Below are 18,134 nucleotides of genomic sequence, written 5' to 3' on the forward strand. Positions count from 1 at the left end.
ACGTCCTGGTCACACCAAGGACAACTGCTGGAAGATTCACGGCAAACCAGCAGACTGGAGGCCTTCTCGGTTTGCCAATGACAAAGAAGGACGAGGCAACCTTGCTTCCATGGATGAACAACCTCCACCCGAACCAACTCCCTTCAGCAAGGAACAGATAGAGATCTTGCATAAAATGTTTAGCCAATCCTTGCTTGCACCAGCTCCCACTGTGGTTGGTACCGGATCCTTGGCACAAAAAGGTAATTTTTTAAGTGCTTTAAATGCTAACAAGGAGAGGCTCAGTCCATGGATTATAGACTCAGGAGCTTCTGATCATATGACTGGAGATGAGAAGTTGTTTTCAATTTACACCCCATGCTATACAAATTTAACTGTGCGAATAGCTGATGGGTCACTCTCAAAGGTGGCTGGTACAGACTCGATTCAAATTTCAGAGAACATCACTCTTGATTCCGTTCTACTTGTACCAAAATTAAATTGCAATTTACTGTCCGTTAGTAAACTCACTCGGGATCTCAACTGTGTTACTAAATTTAACTCCAATCTGTGTGAATTTCAGGTCTTGGACTCGGGGAAGACGATTGGCAGTGTTAAGATGTGTTCGGGGCTCTATCTTCTAGAGGTTAATGATCCTCCTCAAGGAACAATTCATTAATCAGATTGTTCAGTGTCCAGTAGTCTTGTTTCTTTGTCTGTGAGTCAGTCTAATAATGATAGTGCAATTATGTTATGGCACTATAGGTTAGGTCATCCAAATTTCTTGTATCTTGAGAAGTTATTTCCTTCATTATTCCATAATAAAAATCCAAATGAATTTCAATGTGAGATCTTTCAATTCCTAAACATATTCACAATTTTTATCCTAACCGGTCCTATAAAGCATCTCAACCTTTTTCCATGATTCATAGTGATATATGGGGTCCTTCTAGGATCAAAAATGTTACTGGTTCTCGCTGGTTCATTTCATTTATTGATAATCACACTAGACTTACATGGATATTCCTCATGAAAGAAAAATCCGAGGCAAATCAGATCTTCAAAACCTTCAATACCATGATCCAAACACAATTCCAAGTAAAAATTCAAATTCTGAAAACTGACAATGCCAAAGAGTATTTCAACTCCATCCTTAATGATTATCTCATAAGCCATGGTATTGTTCACCAAAGTTCCTGTGTTAACACTCCTCAGCAAAATGGTATTGCCGAAAGAAAAAATCGACATCTTCTTGATGTGGCTCGGTCTCTTATGTTCTCTACTCATGTACCAAAATATTTCTGGGGTGAAGCCATCCTTACTGCTGCATACCTCATAAATAGGATGCCATCTCGGATTCTTAACTTCCAGACTCCCTGTCAAATTTTCCTTCAGTCTTTTCCCACTACTCGTCTCATCTCCACCATCCCATTCAAAGTTTTCGAGTGTTCAGCTTTTGTCCATGTCCATCAACAACACCGGGACAAACTTGATCCTAGAGCTTATAAATGTATTTTCCTTGGGTACTCTCCAACTCAAAAAGGATATAAATGCTACTCACTGGTCACTAAACAATTCTATCACTCCATGGATGTCACCTTCTTTGAGCAACAACCTTATTTCCCCAAATCTGATATTCAGGGGGAGACTAATTTTATCCTAGAATATCAGCTTTGGGATATTGAAGAATCACCTCATGTCTCTCCTAATTCTGACCAAACATGCCCATCACTAAATCATGAATCACTTCCTCCTCAGAATCTCTCCCTTGAGTCTTCTTACTTCCTAGAACCTCCTTCTCAAGATCAAGCCGACAACACACCTCAAAATCTGGACACTATTCAATCAACAAAGAGTGATGAATTGATTACCTACTCAAGGAGGAGAAAGAACCAAAAGGAGATGGAACAACAAGCATCTCTTGAGAAAACCCAAGAGTCTGACTCAAGTCCTAGACCAAGTGAAGATCCACCAGGTAACACTAATCCCGAAACTAATGATGACAGTGGTTTTCCTATTGCTGTGAGAAAAGGGGTAAGATCATGCACAAAACATCCAATATACACATTTGTATCATATGAAGGATTGTCACCGAAGTTCAAAGCTTTTGTTGCCAACCTCGACAACATCCAAGTTCCTAATAATATACAAGAAGCTCTCTGCTCACCAGAATGGAAATCAGCAGTGTATGAAGAAATTCATGCACTAGAGAAAAATGGAACTTGGGAAATCTCTGACTTACCAACCGGGAAATGCCCAGTAGGCTGCAAATGGATCTTCACAGTAAAATATAATGAAGATGGGAGTATTAATCGGTTCAAGGCACGGTTGGTTGCAAAGGGATTCACCCAATCATATGGAATTGATAATGAGGAGACATTTGCTCCTGTAGCCAAGTTAAACACAGTTCGGGTTTTATTATCTTTGGCTACAAACCTTGACTGGCCTCTCCACCAACTAGATGTCAAGAATGCCTTTCTAAATGGGGACCTAGCTGAAGAAGTGTACATGGAAATTCCCCCCGGATTTGAGACACAAATTACATGCAACAAAGTTTGTAAACTTAGGAGATCTCTATATGGGCTCAAGCAATCTCCAAGAGCTTGGTTTGAAAGATTCACAAAGGTAGTAAAGAAGCATGGCTATTCTCAATGTCAGACGGATCATACACTATTTGTTAAACACTCTTCTGCAAGAAAACTTGCAGTCCTCATAGTGTATGTGGATGACATAATCCTAACAGGAGACTATGAAGAGGAAATCCGCACCATCAAAAGTTTACTAGCTGCAGAGTTTGAAATCAAGGACCTTGGGAATCTTAAATATTTCCTAGGTATGGAGATTGCAAGGTCAAGAAAAGGAATCTCTGTCTCACAGAGAAAATATGTCCTAGATCTCTTAAAAGAAATTGGAATGCTCGGGTGTAAGCCGGCAGAAACTCCTATGGATCCAACTATCAAACTAGGAGCTAAGGAAAATTGTGCACCCGTGGACAAAGGAAGATACCAAAGATTAGTAGGTAAACTAATATACCTATCTCACACACGACCAGACATTGGATTTGCTGTTAGCATGGTAAGTCAGTTCATGAACAATCCAAATGAAGAACATATGGAAGCTGTGTATAGAATCCTGAGATACCTGAAACTAACACTAGGTAGAGGATTATTTTTTGAGAAGAACCAAAGAAGAGATATTGAAGTGTTCAGCGATGCAGATTGGGCAGGATCAGTACAAGACCGAAGATCAACTTCAGGATATTGCATTTTTGTATGGGAAAATCTAGTCATTTGGAGAAGCAAGAAGCAGTCAGTGGTGTCAAGAAGCAGTGCAGAAGCTGAATTCCGGGCAATGACACATGGTATTTGTGAGGGAATTTGGTTAAAAAGGGTGCTAAAGGAATTAAAAATTTCAGATGAAGAACCTATGAAAATGTTCTGTGATAATCAATCAGCAATCAGCATTGCCAAAAATCCAGTTCATCATGATAGAACAAAACATGTGGAAATTGATCGGCATTTTATAAAGGAGAAGATAGAGGAAGGAGTAATCAAGATGTTGTACGTGCCTACATGTCTTCAGACAGCAGACATCCTTACCAAGGCTCTACCGAGAAAGGTGTTTGATGATCTGAGTTCCAAGCTGGGGTTAATTAATATTTACCGTCCAGCTTGAGGGGGAGTGTAGAATTATAGAGAGATTTATGTTTGAAGATCTGTTAGCAATATTAGGGGATAATATTGAGGAGATCTACAGCTAACAGATCAGTTTTTCTTATCCCATGATTTTAGGAGATTTGGTAGTCTGTTATCAAATCTGTAGATATAAGTTTCCTGTTTTATAGCTTTCAGTTTTAGGTAGTTCTGTTTTCCTTTCTAGATTAGCTGTAAATATCCCTAAAATAGATGAGCATTATCATCTATATATAGAGGGGCCTGTAACCTTCTTTTTAACATAGTGGAATATTACTCTTTCCTTCCACAAACAAGAAGGTTGAATCCATGATAACTCTCCATATACAAGAATAGAAGACATAACCCAACAGGTTTAATGTAGAATTATAAAGGGGATTGTATTTTTGATACCTTGTCTGATTTGAGCTAGATTGAAGCAAGGCAAACGAGTTGTCTAATTATTGTGATTATCGTTTGCATCTCACATTATAAACTATTTATTTTCTTATCATGGAAAATTCATGTCGATCATGTTCTTTGCAACTTCTCTCTTGTAATACTTGCATAGATCTATTAATATGTACACATCTTTATTTGTCGCCTTTTTATGATGCGGTCTTACAATTTCTTTTCTGTCCCTGTTTCAATTTTTATCTCTTTATTTTGTTCAGTTTTCTTGTGCACTGTGTAGAATCATCTTAGTATTTTTCCTATTTTTTTTAATATTCATTTTGCAATGATACATAACAATGTCTCGGATATTGCATGACAGTCGTACGATGATCTTCTCCCCAGGAGGTCATCCTGTACCAAATGGAATATGCGATGGAGGCCATCCATGATTGGTATATTCTCCAAAATGGCGCAGTTGGTGAAAATAAGATTACTTCCAAGCTTTTCCAAATCTAAAACTCTACTAAGAAGATGTACAAAATTATCGGCCACGTTCTTGTGCGATAGCTAAGATAATGTCTAATGCTAACATTCTAATCAACACTACAAGGGTCCAAGCCCAATGCTACACTTATGTTTACCAAAAGCCAATACCAATCAAACAGCACTAGCCTGAGTACCGATAAGTTTGAATTGGCTGAAGTATTCCTCCACCTTTAGGCAAGGGTGGAGCCAGGATTTTCTTTTGGTGGGGGAAAACTTCTACTTTATTGGAGGGGGAGGGGGAGGGGGCAAAAATTGGAAGGAGTGGGGGCAACAAGGTCAAACAAGGCATATCAGTAGTTCAAAATGCAGGGGTATCTCAAATTTAAGCATAAATTCAAGGGTATCTAAAATGTCCAAAAAAGTTGAGTGGGGGCAATTGCCCCCAATGTCTCCTTACTAGCACCACTCCTGCCTTCGGGTGAGGTCAAGTACCATGTTTGTTCATTTGAGTCACTTCGTGAGTTATTGATTAAAGTCAAAATGATCCAACTTGTCGTCGATGATTCTCGAGTTTCATGTCTTCAATTACTTGATTTTCAATGTAATCTAGTTTCAGGACATGTTTAGATTATGTGTATTCATGGAAAATGAACCATTGTTCAATCATAGCATGATTTTTCATATGTTCTGTGTTGAATTAGTCATAATTTGGTACAATTGTGCTCATAACTTTTTCTTCACCACGAGAAATCCTTTTATTAGTGCCAATCCTATGAAAATCCACGAAAAGATATTCAGAAAAATGAAATCAAACACAGTTTGATGTTATCACAATAAGAAAGTTATATAAATTGGTAGGTAGTTAAATGGGTACATATGAAACTATCGTAAAACTAGGATTCTCAAGATTTTTGCAAAATTGTTGATTTTCAAAAAATGCATCAAACTTAAAAAACCGGAATTTCTAAAAGATGATGACTAAGGTTTGTTATGGAAAATAATGACCTACAAAATAGAAGTGGTTTATGTCAAAGTCAATGATGATTCTAACATAGGATGGCTCAAGTCGAGTGACATCGTTATATTCTTCTAATTTGATATGTATCAATTTTAATCTCTATGGTAAAATAAAATAAATTGAGAAATTACTAAATCTTATTATGGTTAAATTGAAAATGAATGATGTGCTCTAATGCTTATAAGTTGGTTTTCCAATGTTTTTATTATTATTTTTTATTAATAATAAATTAACAATAAAAAAATAAAATATAAATCATAAGTATAGATTATGCTACACAAAATTTAGGTTGTTCGACAAGATTGCTTACATGCATAAGCAATGATGAGATCCTCATTATTTCGGGAAAAACCATTGTTATAATCTCCAATCCTCTTACAAAAATTAAAAATCCTTCATAGAAATCTTAAAATGAGTTTGCTATGAATCTATTGCCCATAAAAAGATCAATTTGCTTGTAAGATATTTATTTATTGAAATTGAGTAAAATAAAGTCATCATAGGTGATGGTCCATTCTACATTTATAATCGCACCGATATACTACAAGGTACAAATATAATGCAAATTAAATAATGAAGTTTGAAGCTAGGACTGGCAATGGTAATACCCATCTACCTAACTCATCAGACCCGAATAAATCGGATATGGACAAGGTTTTTCTATCCGATTAAGAATTCGGGTAATATTACTTGATACCCATTTACCAAAAAGTTTTGTAGGACTGGGTATGAATATACGTCATATCCTAACCAATTACCCAATAACAAAAGTATCCGACCCGTTGCCAACGTTTTGAAGGTAATTTGAATTGAGTTTTTTTATTAATCTATTTGAAATTTAAATTTACTATCTTGAATTTGTCTAAAATGGAAAGTTTCAACCATGACAACGATTCAAATTTGAAAAATGCTGAAGTGACCTCAAGTTGGAAGCTCAATTCGCACTTCTTGATGTTTAGGTGTATGAGAACCATAGATGCTTTCATCGAGATATGAGTGAAAAGCATCTGTGGTTCCTATCCATTTTCACGTCAATAAGTGCGATATGAGATTCCAACTTGAGGTCACTTTGGCACGACTCTTCAAATTTATATCCATTACATGTCAAAAGTTACCATTTTCGACCATTTAACAATTAATGGGAAATTTAATTTTTCCGCCTCACCACCGTTCACCCTCTAGATTTGGTCCTAGATATGCTCTGTTGGATTGATATAAAATGTCAAGAACATTATCAGAGCAACTCATTCTTCATTGAGCTTCTCCTTCTGTCAAGCAATGGATGTAACGTTCCCTGCCCAACAATATTATGAACAACATACTCGTTTCATTGCTTGGACCCCTCCGCCAGATAACTATTGGAAGATAAATTTTGCGGGTCAGTATAGGCGTCGGCCTGGCCTAGGTGGAGCGGCAACTATCATTCGCGATGTCTTTGGAAGATTTAAAGGTGCCATTTCTGAAAATCTCATTAAAGCTAGTGGTGAAAAGTGTAAACTTTGGGGGTTGCGCTTAGGGTTGTACTTAGCACTAAGCCTTGAATTGGACTATATCGAAATTGAAGGTGATTCTTATGTAATATTTCAATTGCTCAAAGGTGTCTTCAAACCATTAAAGGATACTGAGGAACTTTGCAATGAGTGTCGGAATTTATTGGGACACTTTCAAGGTTATAGGCTACATGATGTGCATCGCGACTCGAATCAGGCTGCATACTTGCTTGCTGATGAGGCTATTTTTCTCCAGGGCATTAATCATTGGACAATCAATCCACCTTCCAATATTGAGTTGATTTTGCGCGACGATGTAGTTGGGCGTTGGATTTCAGATTGAATGTTTTTTTATTTTCGACCGAATGAATAAAAAATAGAGAAATAGAGAATAAATTAATGAAATTTATGATAGACAAAATCTAGTATGAATTTATGCATGCTTTTTTTTATTTTTTTTGAATATTTTTCAATCCCCCTTTTGGAATTCTTGTCAAATTATTGTTAAAGATCATCATCATCACCAATCCGACAAGAAATTAGATCGATATCTAGATTTGCAAGATCTAGATCTAAGTTATCAAATCGGGTCGAATCCACATAATTTCCAACCAGCCACAATATGCAGCAAATCCTCCAATCACCTTGTGGGCCAGTATCCACACCTGTGGCCCCCCCCCCCCCCCCCCTCTCTGTCCGAACCATGAATCCATCAGGTAGAACTTCCTCGAGATTCATTTAATCACTTCGTGCATCAAACCAAGTGAACTGAAAATTCTCTAGTAGAATTTTCTTGTGAGAATAGTCTTTTGTTCTAGCTTCACCTTTTCATAGAAATTACAAGGTTGGTTTGGGTTAGTTTTAGATTAAACAATGTGTGATTGGGATTCTTAAATGAGTCAAGGTTGAATATTGTATTAGAACTGAATTTGCAATTTGTATGTTTTATGTTCTCCATTAACTTGAAAAGAAACAAAAACCACTTGTGTTCATATGGATTTTTTATTTGGGTGATTTATGAAAACATGCTCTGGAAATTGAGAAATTACCAAAACAGTACACTGTTCACTTTGATTTCGAAATTGATAATTAATTGGTTTACTGAAACTAAAATAGGTAAAGGATAAAACCAATAACTATATTCATTTCACAAATTTACCATTTTGGTAAAAAAAAAAATAATAATAATAATAATTTAAACCATTTTCAAAATTAAAACTAACAATGTGCTATTTTGATAATTTTCCAATTTTACTATGCCGTTTTGGTAATTCTCTCTTTTTATTATTATTATTTTGTAGCTGTTCCATTATAGAACCTTTCAAGTTGATGGAGGATTTGCAGTGCGGTTACTTGCTCCCACAAGAATTTTTAACATCTATTAGGATTTATGTGCTATTGTGATAGAAAAAAATCCGTCTCTATTGCCCCCACAAGAATTTTTAAATTTATAAGGCTCTTAGTTGCCCTCACTTAAGAAAAATACTAGCTCCACCCCTGGTTTGTAGTCCTAGTTTGGTTTGAATTTAATATAAAAAAAAGTTCATGCCCTTCCCTAAAAAGTGCAATATCCAAATTGTTAAAAGACATCTAGTTGGGGATGTGAATTTTATTGTGAAGACGAGATTGAGGAATATTATTGGTCAACATATCTATCAATTGGTTTCTTTGCAACTCTCAAATTCGATGGGAGGCGCCTTCATAGAATTGTGATATGCTAGTTTTGTTTTAAATACTTTAGTTTTGTTCAAAATTTTAAATCGATATTATCGACTTTATAAATAAATAAAAGTCTATATTAATGTTTCACATCTCGAACACATTAAATTCATAACCTTTGATACATATGTGTAGGCATTGTACTCTTTGCCTTAATTATATAAAATATGTGATTCTTTCTCAATTCTCTCTTCGATTTAATTTAATTAGTTTGAGTTGTTGAGCCTTCTCTACCTATAGAAACAATAAAAATTGACCTGGTTTGAATCATATTTCAATTGGTATTAGATCTCATATCTTAATTCTTTATGCGACTTGAACTAGTGAGAAAAAGGAGAAAATCTTTTCTTCTATTTCTCAAGGCTACAACAAGAGATTAATTGTATGAATTTATTCATATTTCTCAAGGCTCCAACAAAAGATTAATTGTATGAATTTATTCATATTAAGGCTCCAACACATGTTATTATAAAGGAGAGTGTATGGTATATGATAATAGAAGAAATTAATACAATTAAACTTTTTTGGGCAAAAAGATTACTAATTTAAACAAGTAAAAAAAAACAACTAGAATAGAAAGGACTAAGAAAACACACTTGTGGAGGATAAGAGGTGGTGACCATGAACCAAGGTCCTCCGAAGCTGGGAGGACAATCATTTGCAGATGTGGTGGCAAAAAAGAGAGCTTTGGAAGATAATGTTGCAGGTCTTGAAGAACGCACCGGCCTTAGTTCAACAGAAAATATTGACGGGCCAAGGCCCACGAATTTTAGAAATTGAAATTTGACGATCTAGGACTGTCGAAATTCTTGATATTCCCATATTTGACAGCTTAGAGTTGTTGAATTTCTTCTTCTTTCATTAATTTGACAGTTTTCATGCCTGTTGAAAATAAAAATTTGATAATGAAAAATTCGACACCAATTCGACCCCTTTGTCCGTTGAATTTTATGAAATTTGACGGCCTTAAGCCGTCAAATTTGGGCTTTTTTCACATTGTGATCGGCTATCATTTTTTTCTGACGAAGATATCTTGCGGGCTCCCATTGTTACAAAATTTGTTTGGTAGCAAAAATTTTCAAACCACGAAATTGAGGATCTCTTCTAAGACCAAAAGTTGAAAGCGTTCGGAAATGATCCCGGATTGGAAGCTTAAGGGATTTTGTTAACTTTGGACCCTTGTCACCTCCTCATATTTTCTTTCATTGAGGAAATTGTTGCAATTTGGTTAAAATAGAGGTTATCCATTGAGGGCATTACCATGAAAGTTTTCAAATGGACATCATTTTTTCAACCTTCTTATAAGGACTCATCCATTACTCCGATGTGGATTTCTTTTCCCATTCACTGTTTGTTCTGTTATAAGGAACGAAACTTGAGGAATGTCTCTTCGTTGATCGGTGAGGTGTTAGTTATCGATCATGCTACAAGGAGAGGTAATTGACTAAACAGGGCGAAAGTGTGCATATTGCTAGATCTATTAAAATCTATCTAAAACAAATTGGGTTGCCTATGGAGCATCAAGATATTGGCAACCTGTTACGTACGAGTCCTTACTGCGCATTATTGTTATTGTTGCCTCAAGTTGGGCCATCTGGAGAAAAATAGTCGATTAAGAGATGATGGGAGGTAGTTGAATGTTGAGGGAGCACCAAAATCGATTCAAAAGGAGAAACATTCGCAACTAATGGGTAAGGAACAAATACTTCGACTTTCAAGGGAGTAAATACTAAACAATGGTTTACCAAACCATTGGTGATTAAGGATGGTTTAATACCCACTGATCGTATCAAGGAAACCACATGTTCAATTCAACACTCATTTTTAAAATCATAAAGTATATGGGGATGTGTGATTTTGTATCCTAGGGCATTATGTCTATGGTTCTGTAGACACCCTATTTTTGCATATGCTTAATTCGATAATTTTTTTATTTTTTTTTATAAATAGCATTTCATTAATAATAACACTAGGCCAGTCGAGGTGACCAGCCTAGCAAAACCTTATAGATATGACGTTACTTACTAGAAATACATCGAATCCCATCCCAATTGAAGATAAAATCTTCAAAGAAGATCCTCCTAAACTCCTTATAGACTTTGGACTAACAAAAGATAAGACCTAAGATGGACATAATTGTTGCCTACAATCTTCCTGTTTTTCCTTAAAAATACGCCTATTTCTCTCAATCCACACCCCCTAACAAATTGCGAATGGTGTAATGCTCCACAACAACCTCATTGCTCCACCAAACGAGAGACCAATTGACGACCAACACGTGAAGAGGTCCTTTCTTCAATTGACGACTTTGGGCTCACTTTTTTAATTCGACAATTTGTTACCTAGTTGTGGTGTATTCCTAATTATAAACGCAAAGAATTCGAAAGTCGGATAGTACATTTCCCAAAAATTTTCATTTCTAGTCTTTTCATCTCTTTCACTCGTTACGACTCAACATAGAAATTATGCATGCTTAAGATCGCTACACTTTGCACCCGATTTAACAAGTACCTACGCTTAGGTTCGTTACATATTTTAATAACCCAAAGACATCATGATGCTAAGAAAATTTGTTCTCAAGATTTAGAAATAATCACGTTGGGACTGATAGAAACCTTACTCCAAAATTCATAAAATTTGTAAAAATTAATAAAACGACAAAAATGCCCCTCATGAATCTTGTACCTCTAAAAAGTGTCGAAAGTACCTTTATTGCCTTTAGAATACAATTTCGAGTCTAACGGAACCCAAATCGATGAAAATGAAGAAATTTATAAGAAATCACAAAAATGACGTAAATCAATTAATCAAATTCAAAATTAAAATTAAATCAACTAATCAAATTCAAATTTAACCAACTAATCAAATTTAAATTTAAAATTCAATTAACTAATCAAATTCAAATTAAAATTTAATCAACAAATCAAATTCAAAATTAAAATTCAACCGACCAATCAAACAAAAATTAAAATTTACTTAACAAATCAAATGTAAAATTAAAATTCAATCAACCAATCAAAATCAAATTAAAATTAAATCGACCAATTGTCAAAATTAAAATTCAATCGATGGAGGACTACCGAATTGCGAAAAATGTGGGATCATTACCTGCGTGGTTCTATAAGAAACGTGTAAAAAAAAAAACATGAAAACAAATAAAAAAAGAAACATTCTTAATTAAAAAAAAAAAAACGTCCACATAAAAAAACATTTTTAAATAAGAAAAAGAAAAATGTCAAAAAAAAAAAAAAACGTGAAAAAGTAAAAAAAATAAAAAACGTTGAAAAATAAATCGAAAAAAATTTAGAAACCAATTTTTTTATTTATAAAAAAGACTCACCTCCTTCTCTTCTCCAAGGGCTCTTCTACAATCACACACACACACACACCATACACTCTTTCTCTCTCTCTCCCTCTCCTCTATAATCTCTCTTCCTTTACATTTTTCTTTCGTGTTCCTTCAAAGAAAAAAATAATAACAAAAATAATAGTAATATAGAGAGAAACAAGAAGAAGATATGGAAGAAGAAGTTTCAAGGACTCGCAACCTCCTCTCCTCATCCCATCACCCTCTAGCAATTACCTCGGATCGCACCTGAAGGAATCCTATACAATCATGTATTTTGATTCTAGAGGTAAGTCTTAACTTTTTTTTTTTTTTTTTGTACTCTTAATTCTTCTTCCCTTTCTTCCCTCTATGTTTTTTAATTAATATTCTTTTTTTATTTTTAATTCTATTATTATATTTTTATTATCAAAAAATTTTAACGCATTCACTTTTTTTTTTTTTTCTGATTTGGTAAATTTACGTGATATTAAAAATTATAATCTAGGAAATTTACACGTGTTCTTATTTTCAAATTTGAGAATTTTACCTGACATTAATTTCTCACCAAACTTGTGATTTATACGTTTATATTTTTTTCAGATTTGAGAATTTACATGATATTGATATTCACCAAATTTGTAATTTATACATATTCATAGTTTCTAGATTTGATATTTTTTTTATATGATATAGATTTTCATCAATTTTGTGATTTATAAATATTCATAGTTTTCAGATTTGATAATTTTTACGTGATGTTGATTTTCATCAATTTTTTAATTCATGATTATTCATAATTTTCAGATTTGATAATTTTTATATGATATTGATTTTTATCAATTTCATAATTTATGAATGCTTTTAATTTTCAAATTTGATATTTTTTTTATATGATATTGATTTTCATCAATTTTGTGATTTATGGATGTTCATAATTTTGAGATTTGGTAATTTTTTTATGATGTTGATTTTCATCAATTTTGTGATTTATGAATGTTTATAATTTTCAGATTTGATAATTTTTATGATATTGATTTTCATCAATTTTGTAATTTATGAATATTAATAATTTTTAGATTTGTTAATTTTTATGTGATATTGATTTTCATCAATTTTGTAATTTATATTCATAAACTTCTAATTTTGGAAAGTTTATATTTATAAATTTCTAATTCGAAAATTTCATATTTATAGCCTTCTAATTTGAAATTTCATATTCATATTTTTATAATTTGAAAGTTTATATTCGTACATTTCTAATTAAAATTTTCCTATTTATAATTTCTAATTTTGAAAGTTCATATTCATAATTTTCTAATTCGAAAAATTCATAATTTCTTATTTTGGAAAGTTCATATTTATAATTTCCTAATTTGAAAGTTCATATTCATAATTTCCTAATTTGAAAGTTCATATTCATAATTTCTAATTTGGATATTTCATATTCATAACTTTCTAATTTGAAATTTCATTCATAATTTCTAATTTAGGAATTTTGTCAAAACTAATATTTTCCAATTTGGAAGATTCATATAAAATCAGATTTTTATTGATTTGTGTATTTTTGCTAATATTAATGATTTCAAATTTGGAAGGTATATTTTTATATATTCTTGACTTAGTAATTTTCTTGATTCGGAGTGTTTACATATCCTACCAATTTGATAATATTTTTTATTTGATTCATATTTCACCAATTTTTAATTCGAAATTCAAGATTTTTTTTTCTTTACACGTGAACTTCAGAACATGGATATGATTAAGACTTCTTCATTTTTTTTCTTTTTTTTTGCAAAATTCAAGGAATCATGTAACGTTCGAAAAAAATTTAGCCATATGATCCATTTAACAAATTCGGCATAAATTAATAATGATTGCACCCTAGCTTGACTCTAGTATTTACTTGTTGACTATAGGATAGTTTTGGATCGTAGTAAAAATCGATCATTTCGATTGGGCGGGTTCGGTGCTTAACACTTTCCGAAATCCGTAATCTAACCCCTTACCCATGGATAAAGCTGAATCCATTTTGGAGTTATTTTTTATTATTAGACCGAAAGTAAGTGGCAACTACCAATTCTCAGAAAATTCCCCAATTAACCAGTTAGATTCATTTTTAACCATTTAGCGAAAAAATGTTGAGGTGATTTCAGTAACGATTGTACTTGAGAATTTTGGTCAAACTTAACCCGATCCAAAATCATCCCTAGGTGATTTTTCACTCGAGTCAACCTAGTTGACTTAAAGAGATTCTTAAATTCGGCTAGATTTTGTCATGTCTTTCATTTGTATGTATTTAGATGTGGTTGATGGATTATTTCTTGTGATTGGTTGATGGATGTATGTGGCTTATATGGTTGGTTGATTCGCGAAAATGCCCCGGGCGCACTTTGTCCCTTTACACACACCCACGAACATGCATTTTCATGTTTGTATCACGAGATACCCATATTAACCCCGTAGTTGGATCCAAGTTGACCTGGTTTTTCGAGACACAGAAGACGCACGTGAACAGTACAACTTTAGTACCGTAACTTTGTGTATATCAAACTGAAGCATCGCGTACTATCTAAGTAGGTAAAACTGGGAGGTATATTGGTGTTTTAGGTTGAAATGACCTCTTAGCCTCAACCATATAATAAGCCTAGAAATTCGAATCTAGGTACAGTCTTATTAGGCCACGACTTGAATTGACAGTAGGTGCTCCCGAGTTGCAATTCTTTAATCCAACCGACAGGTAAGTAGGCGGACTGATCTAGACCGTTCAAATTAATCCCACAATATCGATTTTTAGACTCAATAAACTCAATTGGTAAAAATGTAATGATTATCGTGAACCAATTAAACCAGTTGCCTCAATTGGCAAATGGATCTAACTGACCAATACTAAACCGGTTGGACAAATTGGTTTTAAGTTTAAAGATTCGACCTAATTCACATCAAGAAGATTCGATCCTATGGTCAAACTAATTTGTTTGACCAAAGGTTCAACCTTAACCAGGGGTAGACCCGTGACTAACCTTTTTTACCCTTATGGTTACTATAGATTTATAGTACATTTGGACTCAATGTTTACCATTGTACTTGGGCTAATTAATATCGGATTTTTAATCACGTGGTTAAGAGTCATCAATTCTTCAAAATCAATGGTTAATTTTGGTATGCTTCCAATCAGGTAATAATTGCTCCTAGACGTTTTAAACCACTAATTGTACCACTTTGGATCCGTAAAAAAAATTGTCTTACCAGAATATTATTGTCAAGCCCAAGTAGTCAACCATTATCACAAGAAGAAACAAGTACTATGGACGAAACATCACTACATCAAATTTTGAAAGTCTTTCAAGCATAGATTATTATTTCTATTTAAACACAAATTGAAGGCCTAAAAAATTAAAAGAAAAAAGATAAAACTATAGAACCCCATGTTGTGTTTGACTTCGTTGAAAACCAAGAAGACGATCAATTAATCTTTGACCTTATCTTAACCCATCGAATAATTCAGTTTGAAACTACCATGAAGAATATTAAGGACCCTGATGATCTTGCCTTTCTATTAGAGGTAATGACGTTATTCTTTACTGTCCGTTTGCTAGAGAAATTCATAATGCCAGACATGGATAAGTTTGATAGGATTGGATGTCCTATGACTCACTTGAAAGTATATATCGACATCATGCAATCTTAAAGATCGAGCGATGAACAAATGACTCAAATTTTTCAAAGAACTCTCATGGGACCTGCCTTACATTGGCTTATGTCATTAGACTCATCTCGTGTAAGAACATGACATGAATTGATGAATAAGTTTATTGGTCGATATTTATTCAATACAGACATTGAACTCACATGAAGAGATTTGAAACAATCAAGCAGAAGTCCCGGGGAAACCTTTACTGAGCTCATTGCTCGATGGAGAGTTAAAGCTGCTTAATTGTCGGACCGACCTCGAGAGAAGGAATAAGTCAAGATTATCTTCAGGAATCTCACTTCAAATTATGCTAAATACTTGATGCCTCAGTACTTTCCCACTTTTCAGTTCCTCTTTGAGGTTGAAAATCAAGTTGAAGATGCATATTCTTTGGGTATCTTTGGTAACTCGTCCGAGTCAAAATCCAAAAAATTGAAATTCAGTACCAATTCCTTACAAGTGTTTAATATCTCTTTCGCACTAGCTTTTCAATCCGCTCAGTCCTTGCAAACCAAACCTAAAAAATAATTCTCCAATCTTGGAATCTCTTAGTATCGTCTTTCAAAAATTGATGAAAAGGGAATTACTGACACCATTGCAACCTGAGCTTTTACCTAATCATTTCTTTCCAAACTTAGATAATGAGTAATTCTGTGGATTTCATCAATGCCTAATCATGTTCTTGATAGGTGTATTATTTTTCGCCATACTATTCAAGACCTTATTGAGTAAGAAAAAGTCATCATATTTGTTTTTATCGCATCCAATGTTAAAATTAATCTTTTGCCTACCTTTCAAAATCAACCTCCACCTGCTTTAAACCTAATATTCTTATCTAAATCCGAATCAGTTGACTCAATTTTCTTTATTCATTGAATCGGTTCTAACAGTTTATCCCCACTATACCAGAATGAACTCTTAAGAATTTTCAAAAGAAAAAAAGAAAAAAATTTCTCATATTATAAAATACTTTTCCTTCCTTCAATAAAGGATTGTATTGCAAGGTTACGATTTTCATCTATTTATTAATATTGCTATTTATTTAAAATAAAACTATTTAAATTCTATCAATAATTAAAATATTAATTTCATCCACCACTTTGTAGTTTTGTGGGTCATGCCATCAATTTGAAAATACACACAAATGTGGAGGGTGTGCTTATAAATGTTTACAAATAAAAAAGTTTGAGACACGTTGGACTAAAAAGTATTATTTTAAAATGATATTATCTTGAAGAGGAAAAATCTATTAAGAATTGGAAAATTAGAAACTTATTATATTCTAGATCATTTACCTTTCCTTCAATAAAGTATCGTTTTTCAAAGTTACAATTTTTGCCAATTATTATTATTTTTATTTATTTAAAATAAAATTAATAAAATTCTATAAATAATCCAATATTAATTCCTTTTATTGATATTGATCAAATGACAGGTTGTACTCAAACAAATATTTTTATTTGGTTGCCTTCTTTCCTTCCTGTTGAGGTTCCAAATTGTCAGTCGAAAAGAACTCAAGAAGCAGTGCCAAAGATATTCACTACTTTATAGTTTTGTGGGGGCATTTTATCAATTTAAAAATATAAAATAAATATATTCACCAAAAGATGGAGACTTAGAAAAAGCACTATTATTCTTTAGTGAGAAAGAGCACTCATCCTTCTTTCAATCAAGGATTGTAGTGTAAGGGTACAATTTTCGCCTATTCAATGAAGGAGTGTATTATAAGGTCACTGTGAGACAAAATGTACTAGTGCCTAATTATCAAGAAAGTTAAACCTCTAGATTATATAAGTTCCAACTATAATATTACAATATAAGACCAGTTTTTGTTTTTCGACTGCTTGTGCTAAATTATAAGTCATGGTCATGCATTTTTTTAGGATTGGGTGCTTAATTAGCAACACAAATGCATGCAACCAATATATTAATTTAATAATATTTTTAATGAGAATGTAAAATTACTATTAATAACCCATGATTAGCAAGATAACTCTGTAATCAAGTAAATAATTTTGAATAAAAAGAAAATATGTTTTAAGAAGTACTAAATATACTAACAAGTTGGATAGAAAAACATGTCACTTCAAGAGTTGGAATAAATATCATCATTTAAAAACAAGTCAAAAATATTTTTATGTTTAGATAATAAAATTAATTTCACATGCAAAGTACCTAGTTATAAATCATAATGTAAGTTAGGGGTCGGGCTTATGGGCTTATATCACAAATTCAAGCCCCACCCTAAACATGAATCAAGCTATAACCCATAACCCATAACTGACCCATTGTTGGTCGGGCTGGCAATGGGTTGGGTGTGGGTCGATTATCTATATCCAATTTTTTAAAGGATATC

The sequence above is a fragment of the Akebia trifoliata genome, unplaced genomic scaffold (assembly GCF_017979445.1).
Source record: "Akebia trifoliata isolate Shusen 1 unplaced genomic scaffold, ASM1797944v1 Contig00304, whole genome shotgun sequence".
NCBI classification, from domain to species: domain Eukaryota; kingdom Viridiplantae; phylum Streptophyta; class Magnoliopsida; order Ranunculales; family Lardizabalaceae; genus Akebia; species Akebia trifoliata.